This window comes from Hippopotamus amphibius, chromosome X (assembly GCF_030028045.1).
Source record: "Hippopotamus amphibius kiboko isolate mHipAmp2 chromosome X, mHipAmp2.hap2, whole genome shotgun sequence".
In the NCBI taxonomy this organism is placed as follows: domain Eukaryota; kingdom Metazoa; phylum Chordata; class Mammalia; order Artiodactyla; family Hippopotamidae; genus Hippopotamus; species Hippopotamus amphibius.
The window spans coordinates 126,936,057-126,961,809 of record NC_080203.1 but is presented as its reverse complement, the minus strand read 5'-3'; the positions used below and the strand labels follow the sequence as shown (position 1 = coordinate 126,961,809).

The following is a 25,753-nucleotide window of genomic DNA, read 5'->3' as shown; positions in this document are numbered from 1 at the left end:
TGGGCACCACAGACACTGTGCAGGGAATATCTCACGTAGGAAAGCTGATCTGGGGAGAAAGGCCAAAAGGATCTTGCCTCATAACATGTCTGTGGACTTTTAAGAACTAACTGTTTTGGATTTAGCTGAACAAAGTAGTTCCATATTGCGCCTGAAAGGTCACACGCTGGCCCAGGAAAAATGTCCAACTTCAGGAACTTTCCAGAACGCTCGGTGAGAAGCAGAGTAGCGGCGGCTGCCCGAGCTGTGCACAGCAACGTGCTCCTTCCCACTCCCCCACACCGGCATCGGCCCGCTCACCGGCTGTAGAAAATGGTGAAAGAAGCCACTTACTATGATGTTTTGGGGGTCAAACCCAGTGCCACCCAAGAAGAATTGAAAAAGGCTTACAGAAAACTGGCCGTGAAGTACCACCCTGACAAGAATCCACGTGAAGGAGAGAAGTTTAAACAGATTTCTCAAGCTTACTTACGAAGTGCTCTCTGATGCAAAGAAAAGGGAATTATATGACAAAGGAGGCGAACAGGCAATTAAAGAAGGTGGAACCAGGTGGCGGTTTTGGCTCGCCCATGGACATCTTTGATATGTTTTTTGGAGGAGGAGGCAGAATGCAGAGAGAAAGGAGAGGTAAAAATGTTGTGCATCAACTCACAGTAACCTTAGAAGACTTACATAATGGTGCAACAAGAAAACTAGCTCTGCAGAAGAATGTGATTTGTGACAAATGTGAAGGCCGAGGTGGTAAGAAAGGAGCAGTAGAGTGCTGTCCCAATTGCCGAGGTACTGGAATGCAAATAAGAATTTATCAGCTAGGACCTGGAATGGTTCAGCAAATTCAGTCTGTCTGCATGGAGTGCCAGGGCTGTAGGGAGTGGATTAGTCCTAAAGATAGATGTAAAACCTGCAATGGAAGGAAGATAGTTCGAGAGAAGAAAATTCTAGAGGTTCATATTGACAAAGGCATGAAAGGCGGCCAGAAGATAACATTCCATGGTGAAGGAGACCAAGAACCAGGACTGGAGCCAGGAGATATTATCATTGTTTTAGATCAGAAGGACCATGCTGTTTATTTACTCGACAAGGAGAAGACCTTTTCATATGTATGGGCATACAGCTGGTTGAGGCATTGTGTGGCTTCCAAAAGCCAATATACTCTTGACAACCGAACCATAGTCATCACTTCTCATCCAGGTCAGATTGTCAAGCATGGAGATATCAAGTGTGTGCAAAATGAAGGCATGCCGATTTATTGTGGGCCATATGAAAAGGGTCATCTAATCATTGAACTTAAAGGTTAACTTTCCTGAGAATGACTTTCTCTCACCTGATAAACTCTCTTTGCTGGAAAAACTCCTACCTGAGAGGAAGGAAGTAGAAGAGACTGATGAAATGGACCAGGTAGAACTAGTGGACTTGGATGCAGATCAGGAAGGACGGCGCCATGACAATGGAGAAGCGTGTGAGGATGATGGCCGTCACCCTCGGGGTGGTGGTCAGTGTCAGACCTCCTCATGCGGCCGGTGGATACCACTCGCTGCTGGCATTTTATTTGCTGTAGTAATTGAGTGAAGGACTATAATCATAATATGCTCACTGCTTGCTATTGTTTTGTTTTGATATTCAATTATAGTAGTGTTTTAAAAGTTAAATGAAGAAGAAACTTGAATATAAAAGCTCTGACTTTGCCCTGTATGTATGATGACTTCAGCGTGCAAGAGAAGTTTAATACTTGTAAAAACTACTTTAAGAAATTTCACCTAGCGTTTGTTAGGCCATATTTGTAATTGATTTCAGCTGTGTACATGACCTAGCTTAGACTGAAATGCCAGGTTTATGTATTGACTTCAGTGTATGACCCTTAATTGTTAAGCTATGGAGTTAAAAACTATTTAACTGGCAGTCAGACAAAGAATTTGTAGAGAAGTTTTGGCCTGTATAATGGGATTAAGTGGGATTCATTGTGATGGCTCTGCATTTATTCTGTTGCCTTAACTGTTACTTGAAGATGGCATGCCATATAATTTAATTTAGCCTGTGGTGTCAGTGATAGAAATGATACCTTTCTAAAGAAGGGGTTTATCGTATAACATGCTGCTTCTTGAGGACTTGCACTTGTAGAATTGCCTTCCCTTCTGCTGTGCCATCTTTTTTGTAATATAAATAGCTATTGGTCCTGGTTACATTTTTTTCCCCTTCTCTTTGGACCACAGTAAGCCTTAGAGTAGTGACTTCTGGAACAGGGTAACAGAGGTTAGAGTGATAAGACCTTTACATGGAGAAATAATTTGCGTGTATGAGATAGGAAGGTGTTTTGCACATATGTTACAGGCTTACTTTAAAACCATTCCACTCATGCTCCAAAGTAACTGTACTTTAATGTTGGTAGTATAGCAGATTATGATGAATAGCTTTAATTGTATGTTTAAAGTCATATGTTCAGAAGCTTAAATCTGGATATCAAAATTTAAGCAATTCTTGAAATGAATGAATGCCTCCTTAGTATACTGAGTACAAAGCAAAAAAAAAATGTTCAACTTCAAAATCAGGCCTTTCTCTTATGCTGCAAAGACAGGAAAAGGGGAATAAAGATGGCGAGCATTGTAGTTGATGGCTCAGAGCCTTGATGTGGAAGAGCAGTGGAGCAAACAGAGGAGAAAGAGTACCTGGTGGCATAGCAGGTCTGGGCTGGGGGTGGGGGTGGGCACTGTGCTGGCAGGGCTCGAGTGGACCAAACACTGAGAAGTGGTACATCCTTGTGTGTGTTGGGGGCAGGGGATGGGGGCAGGCGGGTAACAGAGAGAAAGCAGAGTTTCAGAGGTTAGGTTGTACAGAACAGGCTGAAGGGGGCAGGGAATTTGGAGACACTTTGACCATAAGGGAGCAATTACAGCAATTGAAACACAAATAACCAAAAGTTATTATTAAATTCTTGCAGTGTACATTCCTTGGTTTATGATTAATGCTAAAATTGAAGATGATTTTTTTTGTAGGCAAGTATTTGTTAAGAGGCTTTTCTGTTATGTTTATTAGCTCAGTATCTTTTTCATTGCAAAAGTAAGATAAAAAATTATCATTACTGCCATTGTTCAAGGATATGGGGCTATTTAGAATTGAGGAGCCAGAGAGAAATTGTATGTACCTGACTAGAAAAATACAGCTAGGATTTGTAAGGAATGCACACATATTCTAGCAGTATGTTGTTTGATAGTTTATATAAATTTATTTATTTATTTATTGGCTGCGTTGGGTCTTCATTGCTGCACACAGGCTTTCTCTAGTGGCGAGCGAGGGCTACTCTTCGTTGTGGTGCGCGGGCTTCTCAGTGCAGTGGCTCCTCTTATTGTGGAGCACAGACTCTAGGCGCACGGGTTTCAGTAGTTGTGGTGCATGGCCTCAGTAGCTGTGACTTGCGGGCTCTAGAGCGCAGGCTCAGTAGTTGTGTTGCATGGGCTTAGTTGCTCCATGGCATGTGGGATCTTCCCGGAGCGGGGATGGAACCCATGTCCCCTGCATCGGCAGGTGGATTCTTAACCACTGCGCCACCAGGGAAGTCCCTGTGTGATAGTTTATGAGATTTGTTTGGAATATGGGTTTGAGGTAGTGAACAAAAGCTGTTGTGAACTATCTCGATTATGTAAGGTAGGGAAGCTGTCAGGGGCGGCTTCTTTTTCAAGTCTAATAACTAAGGCTGCCTTTGAACCTAATGACAGCATAGGTGCAGGGCAACAGTGAAAGAAACTGGCCAGTCAGAGAGTGCTGTGAGGTTCCCTGTGCCTCTGTAGAATGAATCTTGGGGAAGATTGACCATTAGAAAAAAGAGTGAAAATTGTTCTTTATATGGTTTTATTGCTTTACTGTTAATTTCTGATGTCAGGCCCTCTTTCGTGATGAAAACATGTTTGTGAAGAATAATATTTCACTCAGCATTTGGTTTGCTTTTACTTAGAAACATTAAAAAAAAAAGTAGGTATGCTCACGTGCAGAGGTGTGTCTAGTCATAGACACGTGTCTTGGACAGCACATAGTCCTCTGGAAAAGGAAGGGGAAAAGCAGCTTTAAGGGAGGTTATTATATCATCTGTATGAACTTGCCTGTGACTGGAAAAAAAGTCCAGCTAAATTATTCAATCAGCCATTGATTGACTCAATAAACATTTATTGAGCACCCACTGTAGGCTACTATGTATTGATCAGTGTGTTTCATATAATACAAATACAGAGATGAATAAAACTGTCTCTTATCTTAAGAATTCACACACTAGGGGAGATACAGACTTGATTTTTTAAATATCTATTTATTTATTCATTTATTTGGCTGTGTTGAGTCTTCGTTGCTGTGCATGGGCTTTCTCTAGTTGTGGCGAGTGGGGGCTACTCTTGCGGTGTGCAGGCTTCTCATTGCAGTGGCTTCTGTTGTTGCAGAGCACAGGTTCTAGGTGCAAGGGCTTCAGTAGTTGCAGCTCATGGGCTCAGTAGTTGTGGTGCACGGGCTTAGTTGCTCTGCAGCATGTGGTATCTTCCCAGAGCAGGGATTGAACCTGTGTCCCCTGCATTGGCAGGCAGATTCTTAACCACTGCGCCATCAGGGAAGTCCCAGACTTGATTTTAAAAACCACAAAATGATAAGCGTTAGAAATGGATATAAAATACTTTAGAAATTCAGGGATGGTTGCTTAATGTTACCGCAGTAAGAGAAGCATTAGCACGGGAAGACAGAGCTGTGGCCTTCCCATCACTGGTGCTCAGGGCATGCGTGCTCAGGTTGCCAGGTATTGCTTAGGCTCATTGCAACCACATTACGCCCTTGTGGTTTGGATTGTGTCATAAAAGGTGTTAATCATCCCGTCAGTGTCATGTTTGCCAATGAAAGCAAATACAGCATCTCAGCATGCAGCACTTTTTAGACAGCCTTAATTATTTGCATGCACATTTAGTTATGAGGAAAATGGTCTATAGACTATTGTCAAAGAATAAAGAAGACATAAAGGATTTCTGTGAGAGAGGGGAGAGGAAGAAAATCAGTCTCGGGACAGTGAATGTTGATTGAGATTTTTGTGGGAAACTGATAAGGTGTATGGCCAACAGATCGAGTTTTTCCTTTAGGCCAACTAGGGTTATCAAAGAAAAACCATCTTGGTTCTTGTAAATTCTCTGGAAAACCTTGAGGTTTTGGCTGAGAAGCATACAAGACTGATTGTCTCTTGATATTAAGCCTATTTTACCAATTAAGGGTTTTGATTTTGACATCAACTTAGATTCAGTGGGTTCCACACCTTCCTTGCTAGTGTCAGTTGCTCTACTTTTTAAAGATGTGCATTTGTGTAACCGGTGTTCTACCTAAGTTATCTGTTTCAATGAGGTGACTTCAATTCTTTCCTTTCCTGTTACTGCCTTAAAAGGTTATGGCATTTAAATCACATCAGGTGAGCTGACCAGCACTTGCTGTCGTCAGCACACTGGCTTTTGAGGGCTGGGATCTCTTAACTGAACTCTTACCTCAGGAGAATTGCAAACTTCACTTTATAAAGTTCACGACTCCAGCCCTCAGCTTAGTTTAATTTCGTAGGGGTTTTTTGCATGTTTTTTGGTTTTGGTTTTCAAGTCAGTTTATTTGTGAGACGACTGGACTTGGAGACCGTGGTTTTCAGATTCTTTCAGCCTTAAATTCTCCGGCTAGGACTATCCTTCATGAAGACTTGCCTCCCAAAGCATTCCCCTTTATCTACAAGGCATGAAATAATTCCTTGGAATTGCATCATTTTAGGAAATGAATCTAAAACATTGATCAGAAAGTAATGATGCGTAGAAGGGAAGCATACTGAAATAGCACCCTATGCTGAACCATTGGCCTTTTTCCTTTATGGCTGTGATTCTGCTAGAACCAGAGCTGTGATTGCTCCCTAATTCATGGGGTCTTTTGTGTCTTGATTACCGACTTGAAAGGTCACATTCATTTTCCCAAATTATTATGATTGTGTTATTGTCATTGTGATTAACATACACCACTTACTGAGTGTCTGTTACTTTTCGGGTAGTCTACTGTTTCACAAGACAAGCAGTAGTGTCTTTACTTACAAATAAAGAAACTGAGGCACAGAGCATTTCCGTTACATGAGGTCACCCTGTTGGCAGGTGACAGATTCAAGATTGAACTCTGTCTGACTGTAAACCTTGAGCTCTTAGTACTCTGCTACGTTTGACTTTTGCTGGTAGACTATTGTTATGACTCTTCCCCATAGTCCTATATTATTTCATATCTCCTAACACAGTGAGTGAACAATCCTTGATCCAAGTGACTTTTTAAAAAATGCCCCTTTTCAAATATTTTAAAGGCTCTTGGAATTAAAATTCAAGAAGTCCAGAAGCACCATAATTAATCACAACTAGAAGCTCAAATAATATTGCTTTCTTTTGTAGTCCTTTTGGGAAATTTAAAAGACATTAATTGGAAAGAAAATAATTTAGTAACAAAATATTGACTTTTGCCTATGGATTTTGCCAAATCTCCTATATCTTTTAGAATTGATATTCAATAGAATAGAATAGAATTCAGATTTATGAACCTAACCCACACATTTGTTACGTTCCAACGACTAACACAGGAAGATTGACTGATATTCGCTCATTCAAACAAAGACTTGGGTTTTGGTAGTGCCTGTTTGGAACTAGATATAGTATAAGACACTGTAAAGGGAATAAAATAGCCTTTCTCTTCTAGGGTTCCCGAATCTAAAAGAGGGAGACATATGCAAGCAAATAAACAGATTTCTGTAGACAATTGCTAGTACTTACTGAGTGTTTTTCTGAGTTAGCTAGTGTCCTGTACATGTATAATATGTCTCATTTGGTGTTCAAACTCCTATTGAGAAGATGCTATTTTAATCCCCATTTTATATTTGAGGAAGAAATTGAGGCATGGAGTGGTTAAATGACTTGCCCAGGGTCACACAGCTATTGGAAGAGCAAGAAATTCAAATCCAGGCAGCCTGATCCAGAACCAGCACCCTCAGTGGGATCATCGGTGGGTGTGGTCAAGTGTAGCAGAGAGGCCTGATGGAGGAGAGGACATTGGAGTTTGGTTGTGATTGACAGGTTCACACTTGCTCTCTAGACCCTTGGAGTAGGGCTGGGAAGGCTGCTCCAAAGTGAGGAAATCTTTGGAAAAACAACAGAGGCAGGAAAGTACAAAGAAGATGTTTGTGCAGCAGTGAAGTTTCAGCCTGGTAGTCATGGCTTGTGTATGCAGTGATGCGGCTGAAGGGGGGGTGAGGGTCAGCTTGCAGAGGGCTGCAAAGGCCCAACTGAGCAAATGAACTCAGTTTACTTAGCTGACCTTTACATAGAACTAACCATGTATCCTCATCACATGTATTAATTCATTTGTTCTTCCTAATGAGATTATGTGTCATTATAATCATTCCCATTTCACAGATCGGGAAACTAAGAATATAGAGATCAACTGCCCGCCATTCCACAGCTGGTAAGAGGTAGAGCTGGGAATCAAACTGAGAAGTGTGGTTCCAGGGGCCAGGATTTTAATTACTGTGTAGCTGTAGATATTATTTGGAGGTAGAGTGATGTAATCAGAGCTCAGGCCCCATGCGTAAGGATCTCTGAATAGGAGAGGAAGAAGAAAGACACGTGACAGGGGGAAGAGAGGCCAGCTGAAGTTACTGCCTCACCCCACATGAGAGGTAGTCTGCATCCTGGGAGGACAGTCGCAGCGAGAAGGCTGGGAAGTGAGAGAGACTAATGAGATAGGGTTGAGGTGTGGTGGTTGGAGCTCTGAGTTCAGATCCTGACTTTGTCCTTTATTGGTTGCTGTGTGACCTTGAGATGAGCGTCTGTGCTTTAATCTCCTCATTGACAAAGGGGGGAAACACCGCAGAGCCGGGGGAATTAGTTCTATTTTGGCCTTGCTGATCACCACCAGGTATCAGCTGGCCATCCATCTGGCCGTGCCCAGCAGGTCATTTGGAAATCTGGGTCTGGAGCTCAGGAAAGAGGTCAGGGCTATAAATGGACTCAGGAGTCACCACCAGGGAGGCGAGCATTGAAATTGCTGAGGCGGGTGACTAGACGGGAAAGGAGGGCTGATGGAAACCCGCCTGCCTGCCCCTGAGAAGCAGTCGGGACTGATAGTGAGATTACTAGGAGCGTGTTCCATGTTTCTAGAGCCCTTCTTCTATCGTTAATATCTTTTTTGATCAGTAAAGTTGTCGCTGCCCTCTTCCCTCACGTCAGCATTTTTACCTGCGCACGATTCATCATGAGCTTGAGGCTGTGAGCGCTGACACTCCTTTATTGTTCTCCACATGTGCTATGTGTGGATAAAATCGCTTCAGTGGCATGACCTCAGCAATAACCACCTGGTTACTAAATCCATATGCAAAACCTAAAAGCTTCTTCTCCATTCTCTCTTGATGTCCTAAAGTCGTTTTCTTTTCTGTGTGGCATCGTATGTTGCCAGTGAAGTTAGGATCGTGTTATTTGGTGTTTCATTAATGCACTCATTCCCTTAATTTATTTCGCAATTCGAAATTGTAGTGTGCAGTTAAAGGTGAAAGTTGGCCGGAGAAGCAATTGTCCAAAATAGTAAATCTCAGCAATGACCTTTGAATTGTCTTCCCTGAGTGCCTGTTTGTTTTTGGCTCCAAAGACCCTTAGTCCACATCTCCCATGTTTACCTAGGCTGCCTTCTTTTGCTTTAAGGCTCATCTCAGCAGGCTGTGCCCTTCAAAGGAAACACAAACAGAACCTCAAGAAGCCTTGTGAAAGTGATGGAGGTCCTTGCTGAAGGTTTGGAGAACATGGATGTGTGTGGAATGTGGGACCATCACTCTTGCTGCAAAACCTCCCCCATTAAACTCCTTCTCTTTCCCACATCCCACTCCTGTCACTAACTGCTCAGATTTCTCCTTTTCTTCTGCCTTCTTCTGCTTCGTGTCTCTCTTTCCTTCTCTGTGTTGCCTTCACAAGCCAGCACACCCTTTCCCACTTTTTTAATCTTTGCATTTTACACTTACCTCTTCTTCTCCTCACTTGCATCCCCCATGTTCAGTCTTTGTCAAAACCAACACATCTTCCTTCTTCTTAATCATCATTAGTAGATGTGGGAGGAGGGATTGTAATGCTTTGCTCCTGTCATGCAGATATTGATTTCATTATGCTAATTATTGAAATAGAACTGAGCCACAGTCAGTAAATCGACAGTGGATTGATAGCCCAAGGGCGTTTGTCATTTGGGACATTAGTGTTGCACCTCTAAGCATTTTCCCACCAAATTCAAGGAGGCTGAGTAACTTTCCCAGTGACACAGGCTCAGTTAGTGGTAGACTTGGGCTTCCCATCCAGAGCATCACGAGCTGTTGTCCTGGGCTGGTGACCATGACTACTTGGAGAATTCAGGAACCTTTGTAATTCCTCATGTTGCTGATTTTTATTACTCCCTACCCATTTCCCAGTCGATAAGCCTACATTTTATGGTATGGATATGTGATTTGTGGCATATTGGGAGACTGGGAGGAATGGTAGCAAAATCTAATTTGTCACTAATTTAGCCAATTTAGTTTACTCCTGTTAATTCTGTACTTTATTGAACACTAAATCTACTCACATCTTATAAAAATTATTAATCTCTTTACCTCTTTAAAATATAACAATATATGATATGCTTCAGGCTTAGAAACTTGACAAAGAGCCCAAGAATTTTTTTTTTACTTTGAATTTATAAGAAGCATTAGTAAAGCTACTTTATGAACAAGAAATCTATAGATATAGAAAAGGAAGCATCTTTAGTGTTTCTCTTAAGCTTCAGAATATGATTCTGCCTTTAAAATATGTTTTCCATGAGAATTTCATAAATATCAAAAAAGTTTTTAATGTATATTGTAAAGGTAAATGCTTAATAAAGATTAGTGCAATTGACTTGAACCATTCAAAATTGTGGAGCCAGTTACGGTAAAGCAAACCAGTAAGCAAAGACACTGATATGTTGTGGGGATGGCAAATTGATGATTAATTGAAAGTTATCATTAATGAAATGTCATGGTTCACTGTGAAATAAGTGGAACATGTTTCTTGGGAAGGTAAAATTTTGCTAGAAACAAATTTGGATGCATTGGAATTATGTAAATAAAGGACTAAAAGGCAGACCTCAGTCTGAAATTGTCATGTTTGGGGGTTGCCGCATCTTGATAAGGCTTGAGCCTGATGGGCTTAGAGAGTCTGGGTCTGAATTCACTGCCCCCTCCCCCTCCCCCATTCCTGCTGAAACCTTGACGAAATTATACAATTCCTTTGCTTAGATTGCTATATCTGTAAAACTGGCAAAACAATACCTCCTTCAGAGAATTGCTGTGCAGATTATTAATTCTACAGCAATTCTTTACAGCATACCTCTTGTAAATATTCAGATGCTTTCAGTCCCCCTAACAAATATTTTGCAGTCGGCCTCCTAGTTTTGGCAAAAATGGAGTGTGCACTTTTATTCTCCATCTGCCTTATTGTCTTACCCCTTTATTTGTTGAGGTAGGGTACTGATTGTTTGATATTCTTCTTACATTTGTTTAGAGATTTTTTCTTAAATCACAGTTTTTATTAATTCTGATGATTGCTTTCATTATTTCCCTGAATACTATAATAAAATATTCCCTTTTAACCAAGGGTAATCTTGAATTTTAAAAGACTTGTGTTAATTCATACTAGTGGACCTGGCATTTATAAATAGGATATAAAGATATGTGAGATCTATTATCCAGTATTCTGAGACAAGTAGTTAACATAAATGATATTTTTCAGGGCCACAAAGTGGTTGTAAATTTTTTTCATGTAATTAGTTGGGGATAGTTGTGATATTGTGATGATTCAGCCTAGTGAGGCATATTCTGTTTACTCATATAATCTGATCTAGGGAAAGCTGCTTTTTCTGAATTTGGACATATGAATGCAGGCTGGATAAATTTGATATTCCTGCTCCTGAAAATACGTCTTTCATATTTTATATATTTAATCTTTTCTATGGATGTCTGTTATAAGCATTCTGATAGTATTTACCATCTTTTAAAATCTATAATTAAAAAAGTCTTATGAAATTAGTATAAAATTTTCACCTCAGGATTAGTTTAATTATACATATGAAAATATAGGAGATTATTTTGGGGAAGAAGTATAAATATATAGAAGGTAATAGAAAGTTAAATTCTTAATTCCTAATTATTTCATAGACGTTTCAAAATTTTGAATATTTTACTTTGTATACCAAGGTGGTATAAATTTCTTTAAATTGTTATTATTATTTAAATTGTTCAGGAAAGTAGAAATAGTTAAAGTATATTATGATGAAATGTGACTAGTATTATTTTTTTGGATTTTTCCATTTGTTTAAATGTTTTGTTGTATTGACAGATATTTCATAGTTACTGCAATTTTTCCAAGCATCATTATGTAATTTAAATTAATATCGTCAATTTTCACTTGAAGCAGTATTTCATAAGTAAGCATATGTGCATTTAACTCTTTGCTGCTGGGGTAATCTAATTTATGAACAGTTGTTTAGAGAGAACACTCAAAGTATTAAGGACAGGTATTACTAGGTTAAGTTCATTAGGGTTGGTAACATAAACTATTCCTTTATGGTCATTTAAAATGTTTACAAACCCTTCCATTGCATGGGCAGCAACTTAATTTAACCATGAACCAAGATTGGAAATGAACCTGTAGATTTTACATTGATGAGTGTTCCTTTTGATGAGCTGATGACCGTGTTTAGGTGGTCAGGACTCTCCAGCCACTAAAGTTGACCTCTGAGATTTCTTAGGCTGTAAGTGAAGGAAAATATAAGAGACACATCCATTATCTGTCCTATTTCCACGTGTGAGAGGGAAGCAGAGAATGAGGATGCTTCATGATTCTATTTCTCAAACTAGGAGGAATCAGTGAGTCAGAGCTCCCCAGGAATTCTGGAGCATCCTCGAAGGGAGAGTGAAGAGGAGGAACCAAGTGCTTCTTCTCACCTCCTGGAGTAAGAATGGAAGACACTGGTGCTGGGCCTCCCCTCTCCAGTAGCTACATGCAGGCAGAAATTCTCCCAGAGATAAGCAGACCCTGAATGAGTGTTTGCCGTCCAGAAGACCCCCCAGAAAGCATTTAGAAAACAAGCTTTGATCATAAACTGAAGAACAAGTAGCCCATGGGCTAAGTCTGGGTCCCACTTTCCTGAACCCAACAATTTTCTAAATGGAAGAACGGAGAAATTTGCTGAAAGATGTGAGAGTTAGGGTGTTCTGACCCCATTCTCCTCCCATCATCTAATGGAAAAAACAACAAAGAGAATTCAAAACTGAGAAGAAAACTCTCTTTTTGGTGAAACTAAGGAAGTAAGCTACGAAAGTTTGTCACACAAAGAAATCCCAAACTACCAACCATAACAGAGAATTGCCACCATCACTGAAATTTAGCCTAAACTGAGGGGGCCCTGGAGAAAAGACAACATCTCAAGGAAGGGAGCGTTCCGTGAATGGGGGACACAGGTGTGAAAGGGCCAGTGAGTGTCCGGGAAAGAGCAGGACCCGGGCAGGGGTACCTCCTGTTCCTGCTAGAGTGCAAAGGGGGAGGTGACCTTGATGGAGAAGTCACACAGACATGCCACGTGTGCAGAAGGCCAAGTGGAGGGGAGATGGTGCATGCAGTCAGCTCGGCAGCAGCTCATGTTAGCAGAAGATAAATAATCGAAAACCACAGAATCACCACAAACACTGGAAACCTTGCAACATACAGGGCTTCCCTACAAGCCCCATGCAGACCTGCAATTTGTACTGGAAGTGGGAAGGAGGACAAGAATCCTATAAGTCCTGGTGCAATCAAAAGCAAGACACCTGGAAGGGGTGGGGATCAGGTCAGCAGTAAGGCCGCCTCCAGAATTTTCCACAGCTCAGCTCAGGCCTGCAGTAGCCTTGTATCTGCAATGCATAGGAAGTCGACAGTGGGAGCAGAGAATCTCAGACATAGAGGCAAAAGAGAGACATCTTTGACCATGCAAATGAGTGTGACATCTGTGAGCTCTTCTGGAAACCAGACTTGATTTTGAGATTTCTCTAACCAGGAATTTAATAGAGATGCAGAAATGAGTATTATGTCCTTTTCAATATAAAAGTCTAAACAATTGTGGGAATTAGGATTACAGAAAAGAATGCAAATGTTTGATGTTTCCTAATGGATCATTAATAATATAATTTATCTAACACAGTTAACGAAAAGTCCTAGCAGGAGAGGGTGTGGGAGTTTAGGGATGTGGATTTCCTCTTGCTTCATAGCCAGCAGTAAAAAAGACACTGCTTAAAATGAATTAAAATGAATACATTAAGCAGCCAAGGCTTAAATTATAAGTATTGCTTGAAAGTACAAAGATAACCAGTAAAGGAACTTAAAGCACAATGTAACAAATCAAAATTTTCAAGTGGAGCATGAAAGGAATTAGGGGGAAACATACGTGCATTTATTTCTCTTAAAGTCGATCGTTAATAGTCCCTGTATGAAGTTAGTAATGCATGAAACAGATGTATGGGCATATAAAACACTTAGAAAGGTAACCACAGGACATCTGAAAAATTGACTCTAATACATCCAAATTGTCAGGAGCAAAACACAAGGAACACAGCATATAGCGAGATACTGTTGATGCAGTGTGAGGGAGTCTTTTCCTTTTTATTTTTTTTAATAAATTTATTTATTTTATTTATTTATTGGCTGTGTTGGGTCTTCATTGCTGCACACGGGCTTTCTCTAGTTGCTGAGAGCGGGGGCTACTCTTCATTGTGGTGCATGGGCTCCTCATTGTAGTGGCTTCTCTTGTTGTGGAGCACAGGCTCTAGGTGCGTGGGCTTCAATAGTTGCGGCACACGGGCTCAATAGTTGTGGATCATGGGCTCTAGAGCACAGGCTCAATAGTTGTGGCACATGGGCTTAGTTGCTCCGTGGCACGTGGAGTCTTCCCAGAGCAGGGCTCAAACTCGTGTGCCCTGCATTGGCAGGTGGATTCTTAACCACTGCGCCACCTAGGAAGTCCAAGAGAGTCTTTTCCTTTTGTTCCTTATCTCCTCTGTTCTATAGGTTTTGATTTTTCATTTTAGATTCTCATATCTTGGACTTGTTTTATTTTATAATTTAAAAAAATGAGTAGAGACTAATTTTTTTGTCTTCACATTTCAGATTTGCCTTAATGGTTGTATCGTTCTTTAAGTGCAAAACTTCTGGCCTGTTTGTGAGATTTCAGAAGATGCAGCAGCAAATTCATATGTGAGCATTGTTTATCGAGCCCCACATCTGCCTTGGTCATTGTGACTATATCTTAATGGAAAAGGAAAGTTGTTTTGGAACTACAGTAGTGGGCCGAGATAAACTCTCTCATGTTTAATTAAATTTTCAAGCTGATTTTGATTAAAACTACCTTGGTAAGAACTGTATGTTGAAACAGTTCAGACATTTCAGATTAACTTTGTAATAAGTTAAAAACAGGTCAAGAGACAGGAAATGAAAACTGGAGATGAGCAAGGAAAATCTGGGTAGGAAAAGTTCATGGAAAGTTCTTCCAGAATGAGACTTCTTAAAGCTCTTGATTAAACCCTTCAAAAGAGGGTACATCATGACAGAGCAAGATGTGCCAAAAGTAGAAGATGGCAAGAAGTGAAAAAAATATTTGGAGTCAACACGTTTGCCTATAGTGTGTGATTCTGCTACAGTTCTTTCCAGAGAGCACTGTGTGTGGAGACTTCAGAAGTTTGTAGACATTACTGCTATTTCTAACCCCTTTTCTGGTGACTTCTTTCATTGCTCGATTGGCATGAGTCCCCCTTAAAAACAGAGGAACATACAACCTAGGTCTTTATGCGTGAGTTTCTCAGTGGCCTCTAGACAAGCAGTTCCCAGCCTTGGGAATCTCACAGTCTCATACATTTTTCTTTTAATTGAGGAATTACCATAGTGATAGTCTCCATTGTTACAAGAAAGAAGGACCATTCGAAAGTAAACTTTTTGTTAAAGTGTAACACAGAGAGAAAAATGCATAATTCATAAGTGGACAATGCAAAGAATTTTCACAAAGTAAGCACACGTGTGCAGTAGCACCTACAGCAAGAAAGGGAACAGTTCCACCCACCGGAAGCCGCTTATGCCTCCTTGGGACTACTCCCCAGCCCAGGTGTTAACTTCTATCCTGACTTCAAACAACACGGATTAGTGTTGCCTGTTTTTAAACTTTATATTAATGGAGTCGTACGGCATGTGTTCTTTTTTATCTAGTTTCTTTCACTCAACATTATGTTTGTGACTTGACTTCACGTATTGCTGTGTTCATTCATTCTCAGTTTTATAAGTTCCATTGAGTGAATATACCACAAATTACTTAGCCATTCAGTTGTTGATGAACATTTGAGTAATTTCCAGCTCTCAGCTATTACAAACAGTGTCAATGTCAGTCAACATTCTACTTCCTGCCGCTTGGTGACTATATCTGTATATTTATGTGAATACATATCTAGGAGTCTAATTGTTGGGCCAAAAGGAATTTTTTGTAAGCTCAGCTTTAATGGCCACTACCAGTTTTCCAACATGTTTGCACCAATTTCTACTCCCACCAGCAGTATATGAGAGTCACTTTTCCATCTCTCCCCAACCTTTGTCATTGTGTATCTTTTTCATTGCAGTCATTCTAATGGGTTCGTACTGGTACCCCATTGTGAGTTTTGGTTGGATTTCCATAGAAGGCATTTTAACAGCAGAATTAGAGAATGTAAATGCAGAAGAAGATGTAATCCTTTCTCAAAGAGAACAGTTGGCAATTTTTGTTGACCTGCAAATTTTTAAACACACATATTGAAGATACGAGCAATGAAAAATGACAACCTCAAAATTTCCTTTTACCATGTAACATGGATCATCATTGTTGCCTTGACATACCTGTGTTAAAGTTTTCTTTTGTTTTTTGGAGTTATTTTTGCTATGCCATGTGGCATGTAGAATCTTGGTTATCCAACCAGAGATCGAACCTGCGCCTCCTACAGTGGAAGTGTGGAGTCCTAACCACAGGACCACCAGGGAAGTCCCAAATTGGGGGATTTAGTTACGTAGTTCAACATAAACTCAAGTAGTGACACCTGGGTATCCACTCTGTTCTGGTGTTTCCATTGTTATTACATTCATAATTAAAAATGGTTCTCCAAATCTAGAATATTCTGGCCAGACTAAGAGAAGCACATATGCCTGAGGCCCTTGGCAAGGCCAGGAAGAAAGTGTGGGTTGGCTGGCTAGTCAGGACCTGAGAAAGTGACGTCCACCAGGCCCGTTCCTCAGGGTGTGGGCTCAGGGGAGACGCTGCTCTGACCTGGGCCTGCTGGGCCTAGACAGCGACATGTCTCAGATGCCGCTGCCTCCGGGAGAGTGCCTGCCCTTGACCACTGACAGGCACCAGTCCACCGAGTGGCTTTTAGAGGCAATGGCTCTAGCTGATTCTAGAGGCTGTTTTCATCCCACAAGCACTTTTCCCTTTCTGCGTGGGGTTGCTCCATATTAGCTCGTCACTGCACTGCTTTGGCTTCACACTTTTCTTCATCCACTAGACAGACCTCCCGGCAGAATGACTTCTGCCTTGTGGAAGGCTAGAAATCAACCATGCTGCACTTACCAGCTGAAGCTCAAAGTATTTGGGCTGCTCATCAGACAGTTGTGTAGAGAAAAATTTGCCGTGAAGCTAATGACCCTTAAGCTTTAGAGCTCTTCACACACACAGGCCCTTTAAGAGGCTCTGTACCTAATTTTGTATTCGTAATTTGGTATTCTTGCTCTTAAAGCAATCCCACCCCATTTTGTATAAACTTCAGGTCCCACAAAACCTGGGGAGGCATCTGACTTTGGATGTCTTGCATCTTGTTTGTTTGTTATTGTTGTTGTTTTGGGGGGAGGCTTTGGACGAGGATTGGGAGTTCAAACAGACGAACAGTTCTCAGCAATGGAATGCTGCAATTAGTTGCGAAGTGGTTTTTGGTTAATGTGGCCAGCGGCCAGTACTCATGGAGCGCTCATTTTGCGCTGGGGCTGGTCTCAACAGGATTTCATTGAACATTCATGTCTCATCTAAGACAAAGATGCTATTATTACCCTCACCTTTCAGAGGAAGGAATTGAACCTCAGAGGGGTTCAAATAACTTGCCAAGGTCATGTTTCTACAAAGTAGTATTGCCAGCACGCTTTGCTTTTTCTAATAACTAACTATTAAAATGTTTAATTAATTCTGTATCTCAAACCCACTCAAAACATAACACAAATTCACTTGCCTAACAGGTGTATTCTGGGTTGGGAAAGAGTTGTTTCTAACCCAAGTTCATCTCATCCAGCCCATGTTCTCTGATGAGTCCCCGCAAAAGGCAGTTTGTTCCCATGTAGTCATCAGCCATTTTCACGTGGAGGACAAAGCATAAGAACAGCTGGCCCGGAATACCTGCCTGTCAGGCTTCAGACTCCTCTGAAGGGGCTGTCCCTGAGGAGTGGGAGACTGGCTTGCAGCCTGATGCTGTGTCAATTCCATACTTTGCCTCCAACTCAGCTGACCTCAAGGGCAACCTACAAATCCTGACAAGGATGGAAATAACGGCTACATGAAAGCCTGAACCAAGCTGAAGTCATTTCCTTGGATTCAACTGTCTTTCCTACTTTATTCAAAGATGTTATATCATCGGACACTATAGAGTTAATCTTGAGCTTTGGGTTTGGGCCAAAACCTTATTCCTTTGCTACCTAATGAAAAACTTTCCTGGGTTTTTAGATCCAAATCAGATACTGCTTCTGATAGTTTAGGCCTTTAGAAAATTTAGTGTACTGTGATCTTGTTTTCAGGTAGCTGTATGATCACTAATATAAATCTTTCTGCTGAAGATCACATGAAATGATCCGAAAGAATTCTGACCAGAACTGTAAAATCTAGCCACTGATTTCAACTAACAGAGTCAGATGTCATTGCCTTTTTTCTCTCCGTACTGAAGGAACAGGGATTAAAATGTCGTGAGATTAAAGATGGTTGGAGAGAATAATACCAAATCTCACTTTAGTATGTGCAATTTCTGTATGTGATGAGCTTCTAAGCTTTGCTTTTCCTTGATATAAAACACCTGGATTTGATGTATATGAAAGAAAAAGCTATTTGGAAAACGTATAGTATGAGTAGTATGATATGTTTCCTCTAAATGAGAGGTAATGTAATAATTTTTCCTACCTGGTAATTCAGTATCTGCTTAGCACATTACGGATATGTTTTTTGCACTGAGATTTGCATCTGCAGTGTTGCAGTACTAGTGAGACACTCCTGTAAATACACCTGCAAACACTTCCATATGTGTTTAAAGCATATTTTACAGATTTCAAAGTGGGTTTTAAGTTTTAATAAACATGTCATAAAATGCAAACTTTTTTATGCTGGGAACCTGTGGAAAGTGGAATAAATGAGTGAATTTTCTTCCTCCCGAATGAGAGACATATTTTCAAGGTAAATGTGGTAGGTGAAGTATTTGATTCTTCTTCTCTAGTTTTCTTTTAGAATAGGACCATAGTTTCCCTCTGTTAGGAAGGAATTTGTGACTTTCACATTAGTTCTGTGTGTTCAGCGTATTAAGTGACAAAATCAAAGCCGCTTTAGAAAAGTGGCACAGAGGAAAGATTATGGGCCTGAGAGTCGTTACATTTGAGTATGAGCTACGTCTGTGCTGTGTGACATCCAGTAAGTCACTTGTTCTTTTCGCACATCCTAAAGCAGAAATGAAGCCAGCAACAGGTGTCTTATATGAAAGCCATTAGACCTTAATAGACTCATTTGCTATGCAAATAAAAGGTACATTACTTGTTATTTTCATGACTATCTTCAATTTCAAAGGAAAAACTAAAATAACTTTTAATTTTAAAGAAAAAATTAATTCAGTTTTCTTAACCTACAAAACAGATTTAAATCCAGAATATATAAAGATCACTTACAAATCAATAACAAAATCCCAAACAACCTGATTAAAGCCTGAGCCAAGGACCTGAATAGGCATTTCCCCAAAGAAGATATAAAATAGCCAAAAAGCATATGAAATGTTCAGCATCACCAACATTAGGGAAATGCAAATCAAAACCATACTTCACATCCATTAGATACCACTTCATACCCCTTATATTGATTATTATTAAAATAAAACACCAGAAAAGAGTTGGTGAAGATGTGGAGAAATTAGAACTCTTATGCATTGTTGGTGGGAATGTGAAGTGATGCAACCACTGTGGAACATGGTATGATGATTCCTAAAAAAGTGTAGAATTTGCCCTGTGATCCAGCAATTCCACTTCTGGTTATATATACCCCAAAAGATTGAAAGCGGGGACTAGAGCAGATATTTGCACAGCTATGTTCATAGCAACATTATTCACAATAGTCAAAAGGTGGAAGCTACCCAGGTGTCCACATTTCACTGTCTCACAGAATTGCGAGCATAGAATGAAAACATACACTCCAGCACCAGGTGTGAGAAACTGGAACCCAGAAGACCAAGTCTCAGGGAGGAAGGCTTTCCAGAGGCACAGTTAGCCTGTTGTAGGCCTTTGGAGCCTTGCTCTTTGATTTTTTTTTTTTCTGAACCTCTTTATTGAGGTATAATTTACATACTGTGCAGCTCACCTGCTTTAAGTGTAAGCCAGTGTTTTTAATAAATTTACTGAGTTGTGCAAACATCCTTTGTGCCCATTTACAGTTAGTCCCTGTTCCCATCTCTAGCCCCTGGCAACCACTACTCTACTTTCTGTGTCTATAGATTTGTCTTTTCTGAACATTTCGTATAAATGGACTCGCACACGATGTTGCCTTTAGCGACTGCCTTCTTTCACTTAGCATGATGTTTTTGAGGTTCATCTGTGCTATAGCATCTATCAGCTCTTTGTTCTTTTTTATTGCTGAATTGCATTCCATTGAATGGATATATCAGTTTGTTGATTCGTTCTCCGGTTTATGAATATGTGTGTTGGTTCCACTTCTTTGGCTACAAGTGATAATATTGCTGTGATGTTTTTCCTTTTTTCTAAATTGAGGTATAGTTGATTTACAATGTCATGTTAATTTCAGGTGTACAGCACAGTGATATATTCTTTTTCAGATTCTTTTCCCTTATAGGTTATTACCGAGTATAGTTCCCTGTGCTATATAGTAGGTCCTTGTTGCATATCTATTCTATATATAGTAGTTTGTGTATGTTAATCCCAACCTCCTAATTTATTGCCCTCCTTTCCCCTTTGGTAACCATAAGTTTCTTTTCTATATCTGTGGGTCTGTTTCTTCTTTGTAAATAAGTTTGTTTCTTTTTTTTAAATTCCATATATAAGCAATATCATATGATATTTGTCTTTCTTGCTGTGATTTTTATTGTAACTTACTAGTTTTTTCCCAAATTATGCAGTCTACACACAACACAACTTATTATTTTCCTCACAAGCCTCTCTGTGTGCCTGCATGTCCCGTATATAGACAAGGAATACGTTGAGACCTTAAGGCCAGCAGAAATACCTTCTGCCTGGAGAAAATGACTTATGAGTAAAAGTCAGTGCTCTTGAATGCTAAGATCCAAAGGTTTATGCTTTTGGAACATTGACTATCTTATGTTATATGTTATTCAGTGCTGTTTGGTGACAGAGGAAATATGGTGGTTCCCAAATTGGTGGCTTCATGTTTCCATTTACAGGATTGCACGGTAAAGGCACTCATCCTGCCAGTCTTGTGACTTGTCATTTCCTTGGAATTTATAAATCTGCCTGAAGGCCACACAATCTCATTTCCTTTTAATTTATTTTTTTAATTGAAGTATAGTTGGTTTACAGTGTTGTGTTAATTTCTGCTGTACAACAAAACGACTCAGTTACATATATACATTCTTTTTAATGTTCTTTTCCATTATGGTTTATCCCAGATTATTGAATATAGTTCCCTGTGCTAGACAATAGGTCCTTGTTGATTATCTCTTTTATATATATTGGTGTGTATCTGTGAATCCCCAACTCTTAATTTATCCCTTTCCCACTCCTTTCCCCTTTGGTAACCGTAAGATTGTTTACTATGTCTGTGAGTCTTTCTGTTTTGTAAACAAATTCATTGGCATCATTTTTTTAGATTCCACATATGAGAGATATCATATTTGTCTTTCTCTGTCTGACTTACTTCGCTTAGTATGGTAATCTCTAGGTCCATCCATGTTGCCACAAATGGCATTATTTTTTTATGGCTGAGTAGCATTCCATTGTATATAGGTACCACATCTTCTTTATCCATTCCTCTGTCAATGGACATTTAGGTTGCTTCCATGTCCTGGCTATTGTGAGTTGTGCTGCAATGAATATAGGGGTGCATGTATCTTTTCGAATTATAGTTTTGTCCTGATATATGCCCAGGAGTGGGATTGCTAGATCACCTAGTAATTCTATTTTTAGTTTTCTGAGGAACCTCCATACTGTTTTTCTTGGTGGCTGCAGCAACTTACATTCCCACCAGAAGTGTAGGAGGCTCCCTTTTCTCCACACCCCCTCCTTCACCAGAATCTCAGTTCTTAAAGTTGTGTTTTACTCACCCTTTCTAAATGCCCTCCTTTGATAATTAATTTTAGAGTTCAGTCAATGGGAACCTCTGAGAGAAGTCTTTACTTACCCTAATTTTAATTTAAGGAGACAAAATTGTGAAACATAGAGAAAGAGAATTCAGTTGTAGTTCTCAAAGCACAAAAGGGACTGTTTCAGAAATTCTGTGCTGGTTGTCTGAAAAAAACAGGCCAGGGAGCGTCTACTAAAAATGTTCAGAATGCAGGTGTCTCTTGCTTGCTCTGTTTTTTATAATTTGATTTTTGCCTCTTCAAATGTGTCCCTCTGAATAATGACTTTTAACTGGATTTCCAGATAGACATTACCTCTCTCACTTCAACAACATTGTAAAATGTGCCACAAAGCTTGCCCTGGAGGGAATAATTGCCTTTTTAAAAAAAATTTAAGCAAGGGTACAGGATGCTGGAAGCTATCATCAATGCTAGATGGAGAGAATGTGACGTGTGTTTCCATGATGCTGTAAATATGATTGCTGATGGATCTATTAATAGCCCAGAGTTGATTTTTGACCTTGAATTTGTTGAAGAAGCTATGAAAATAGAGATGAATAAAATGAAGAAGATAAAGGAAACCCAGAGCATATTTCCCACTTAACAGTTTTTTTCTTATGAATATTTGGTATATTGTGTGTGAGGGGCATAGTATATGTAATTAGTATTTTCTTTGTCAGCCAGTTCAGATGTCAATTTTACTTTCAAGTTCATCTGATAGGAAATAAGAAATCTTGTAGAGCTCATTACTTCCATCTTTCCACCCTTTTGTTTGTTTGTTTGTTTACAAAGAACCTGTGTTGGAGGGCAGTGCATGGGGGCGGGTGGAGGTTTCTTCTTGTCCTTCTCAAGCTTATGCAATTGGTAATATCATAGTTCATCTGCAGACCCCATCGCTCCTTACATGACTTGGAAGTCCCCGTTTCATCTGGTGCTGATCACAATAGCCCTTTCAGGCCAAAGGCTGGATCTAGCTTGTTGAGGCTGCCCCTTCTGAGATTGAAGTTTAAACTTAATGCTACTTTTCTATATTTCAGTAATGGACTATGATTGTTCAAAGTGCTTTTATTTTTGTTCTTCTGGCAGGCTTATCAGGTTGAATGTTGAAAAAAATAGCAGTCTAAGTGTGAACCTTACCACTAGCTCCTGACCTTTAAAGGACTTGGATATTTTAGATATATCCCTAATTAAATTGTATCAGCCAATGATGCCTCAAGTGTGAATAGGTTCGTGTTATTCTCTTCTGAGTCCAATTGGGATTAAGGGGCATTGACACCAAATTCCAATAACTGCAAAATGTTGCAAAAGATTGACCTACTCAGTGATCTGAGCTGAAAAAAATATATAGTTCATTGGGGATGGTTTAATGGAGGTTATTGTCCACGTATGTACATTTGCAAGCCTGATGCTTCATTTTATATATGAAAACTAAACATGTAGGAAAAAAATGAAGGAAAAGAATGATTCCTTTGTCATTTACACAATTTCCAATTCTGAACAAGTGTGAGTCACTATTGGTCACCAGTATTCTGTGTCATTAGGAGTAGTCACATTTGTCAATTACATGTCAATAAAGGTGGGGGGTGGGGTGGAGCGCATTCACGCTGGCCAGCTGATGCAGTGCCTCTTCATCTTCCCACAAGGACTGTATTGTCATCACGCTCTGGCTAATTCCTGACATTTCTTTACTACTCAGAACTGGTTGTTTTGAAGATACTTAGTTCATGCGACGTGTTCCTCCATGGAGAGTGTGACTACATATTTGGAAAACTATTTCAAGAAATAAGCATATTTAAGAGTTAGTTTGTGCTCAGGCAATACTGGTTTTTGTTTTTCTAACAGTTAAACAGTTCTGCTTTGTTTGTTCATTTCTTTTTCTAACCATTTGAGGGAAACAGGGATATGTGTGGCTTTTTTTGTGTTTTGTTGCTCTATTTTTTTTTCTTTCTTTTTCTTCTTCTTTTGATGTGGAGCATTTTTAAAGTCTTTATTGAATTTGTTACAGTACTGCTTCTGTTTTATGTTTTCGTTTTTTGGCCACGAGGCATGTGAGAGCTTAGCTCCCCCATCAGGGATTGAACCCACACCCCCTGCATTGGAAGGTGAGGTCTTAACCACTGGACTGCCAGGGAAGCCCCCTGGCTCTTGTTCTAAAATCTCATGTCACGTAGGAAGAAACTAGTAAGTATTCTGAACTCTGCAGACCTCAGTGGAGCTCTGAGGTTTAGAGAATGATCACAGAAGTCACTCAAAATTACTCTTATTTTGTCAGCTCAGAGTGGGAAGATGGAGTTTCTTGGAAAAAACTAAGAGCCAATGCAATGGAATAGTTGAGTTTAATGGCCTCGTCTTACAAAATAATGCAAATCAGCTCTTTCTTGAATGATGTCAGACCGTTGCGATCCTGATGTTGCATTTTTCTGAATCAAATGTGTAAGGTACATTTTGAAGAATATTTATGTGTTGGTTAAGAGGTGACTTTTACAAATAGAGCAATGAAAGTTCAGTTGGAATATTAAGGAGATCTTCTCTATAGAACGCATAAGCAATAAAAGAAAATTGTCAAGGGGAATAATGGGTTTGCCAACTCTTGAAAGATTCCAGGCTGATCTTGACGTCACCTCTCTGTGATAATTTAGAAATCACAGGAGCAGGCTTACCATAATGCAGGAGAGCAGGCAGATGAACCTCCAGCTTTGCTGGGACAACGAGCCTGTCTTTCTGTTTGGTGACACGTAAGATTTGATCATTTAACCTTTCATACTTGCGAGGGAAGGAGCTAGATGCAATAGTTAAACACAGTGATTTTCAAATGTTTTGAGGCAAGGATGCATTTTTGCATTATTATTTGTGCCTTTTGGACTTTGAATGTACACATGACAGGATATTTTTGCCCTGAAGTTGCTGTAGCAAAGTGTTGGCTGAAAACAACGGAATGGTCTTCTGCCACAGTTCTGGAGGTTAGAAGTCCAAAATCAATGTATTGTCGGCGTCACACTCCCTCAGAAGACTAGGGGAGAATCTTTTCTTGTCTCATCCAACTTCTGGGGGCTCCAGGTATTTTTTTTGCACATAGCAGCTTGACCTCAGCCTCTACCTCTGTCTTCACATGGTCTTCTCCTGTGTGTTTTTTCTTGTCTGTCTTCTCTCTTTTTATAAGGGCACTTGTTGAATTTAGGGCCCAAACAGTTATCCGGAATGATCTAATCTCTAGAGCCTTAATTTAAGTATATCTGCAAAGACCCTGTTTCCAAATATGGTCGCATTCACAGGTACAGGATGTTAGGACTTGGACATATCTTGTTGGGGGTCACAATTCAGTCCAGTACAGATAGCAAAGGAGACTCAGTTAAATTAGTATTTCATAGAAATCTTTCCATTGCTTTTCTTCTAGCTCATGTAGGCAATCTTAACCTTCTCTTGGGCTCTGAAAATATTAGGAGGGAAAGCCCATCATCCAGAAACTTTCTTTATTCTACCCTATAGCAACTTGCAATTCTAAATTACATTCCTACTAACAGGATATTTTATTCTTTCAAAATACTTGCCTCATTGGAATGATACGGTTCCACAGGCAGCGTGCCAAGTATCAGCTAAATGTTTCCATTTCTCTTGGAGTCCTGGGACATGCAGGACTCCGAGGGCCTAGAAATCAGCAGCGACCACGTCTCAGACTGTGTTCGTCTTAATAGCTCAACCACTGGGCTCAGGTCCTTGGGTAGGTGGCAGGCATTCCAACAGCCGGAGTGCCAACCAGATGCAATTGTGGGTGTCTGCCTCTGCTGTCATCTGGCACATGAAACAATTCAGACACTTGAAGTTTGAGTCACTGTGAGGGGGTTCATTCCGTTGTTGTGGCATGTGTGTTTTTTAAAGAAGCATTTGACAGCCTCTTTAGAGGGTGCCGTGACAAGTTGTCAGCATGACAGCCTAGAGAGTGGCATCTTGCAAATGGAGAGGAAGGTGATGCCCCAGGCATTAGCTCCATGTGGTTAGAAGCAGGAGAGCATATTAGGTGACAGAGAGCACTTTAGGAGGAGGTCAGCAAACTTCTATGTCCCATTCAAACATCTGTGCAGCGAGTTCGTTTACAATATTGAGGAAGCT

General features: G+C 40.1%; 1 pseudogene; it reads left to right on the top strand.

Moving 5' to 3' along the window:
• Positions 1–312: 312 nt before the first annotated feature.
• Positions 313–1,565, top strand: LOC130841584 (dnaJ homolog subfamily A member 1-like; annotated as a pseudogene).
• The last annotated feature ends 24,188 nt before the right edge of the window (positions 1,566–25,753 follow it).